Raw genomic sequence first — 1,306 nt, 5'->3', positions numbered from 1 at the left:
GTGGGTCTGGAGGTGGGGCAGAGGAGGAGGGGAGGGAGGGGAAGATCTTAAAGGGACCCGGCTTTTCGGAGAGCTCCGAGGGGTCAGGGGGCAGATGCCTCGAACTTGATGTTTGCCTGAATGATTGGGGATCGTGAAGCTCCGGCCTCAGGGCCAGTTTAGCAGGCCCCCTTTCAGATCGAGCCACCTCCTACACGGAGTCTTCCCTGATAGCCCCCTCTTCCCCCCGGGGCCTCCCTCAGGACCTTTGTGTAGACGGGTGGTTCCAGCTGTACCCACCGTCTGCGTTGTAGAATGGAAACTCCCTGAGAGCAGGGATTATTGTCTTCTCCCCTCCCCCACTTAATAAACGCTTGTCGATTGACTAATGGACCGTTTGGGCCCCTTGCTTCCCCTTGTCACTTGCAATGCCAGCTTTGGTGAACATCTGCCTGCACCCTCCCGCGGGCGTGGAAGGCCCACCCTGCGCCTTCTCGATACCCTCGTGAGGGACCGGAACGGAGAACCCCGGCCTTGCACCCACGAGGCGGAGGCTGCAAGTCAGCAGACCTGGATCCATCTGCCCTCCACTTGGGTGGCCTGAGCCTCAGTTTCCCCACCCATAAAAGATTCGATCGTCCGTGTTCGCCCCCTCGAACATTCCATGATTCTGGGTTCCAAAGCCCCTCCCGGCTCCCGAAGCTTCTTCCAGTGGGACAAGCTGGTGATGGGCTCTGGTGGGCGAGGTGGTACCCCGGGCCACACCGCCTGTCTACCTTGGGGCAGCGCAGCCCAGGAAGAGGCCACCTCGCTGCTTGGGCTCAGCCCACCTGCAACGGGCGCATCCCAACCTCCGAGCTTGTGCCTTCATCGTGGACGGGAGTCAGCGGTCCCCAAGCACCGAAAACTAAATGTTGTTTATTTTCAGTTCTGGATTCTCCTCGCCCCTCTCCTCCTCCCCCATTGAGAAAGCAGGCAAGAAAAAAAAAGTTACAAATAGATCCAAACAAGCAAAATAAATTCCCACCTTAGCCGCTTTCATCTTATCTATCCCTTTCTATCCACTGTATTCATCCATCTGTCCCTTTATCCATTGTATCCATCTATCTAAATCTATCTGCTTGTGTGTGTGTGTGTGTGTCTAGACACACGTTCAGTCATTTTTCAATCCTGTCCCTTGGTGATCCCATTTGAGGGTTTTTGGCAAAAATACTAGAGTGTTTTGGCATTTCCTTCTCCAGATAAGAAGACTGCGGCCAACAGGATTAAGTGACAGGGTCACACAGCTAGGAAGCGTCTGAAGCCAGATTTGAACTCTGGAAGAGAG

This window comes from Trichosurus vulpecula, chromosome 2 (assembly GCF_011100635.1).
Source record: "Trichosurus vulpecula isolate mTriVul1 chromosome 2, mTriVul1.pri, whole genome shotgun sequence".
Taxonomy (NCBI): Eukaryota; Metazoa; Chordata; class Mammalia; order Diprotodontia; family Phalangeridae; genus Trichosurus; species Trichosurus vulpecula.
Note: the sequence above shows the minus strand (reverse complement) of the source record.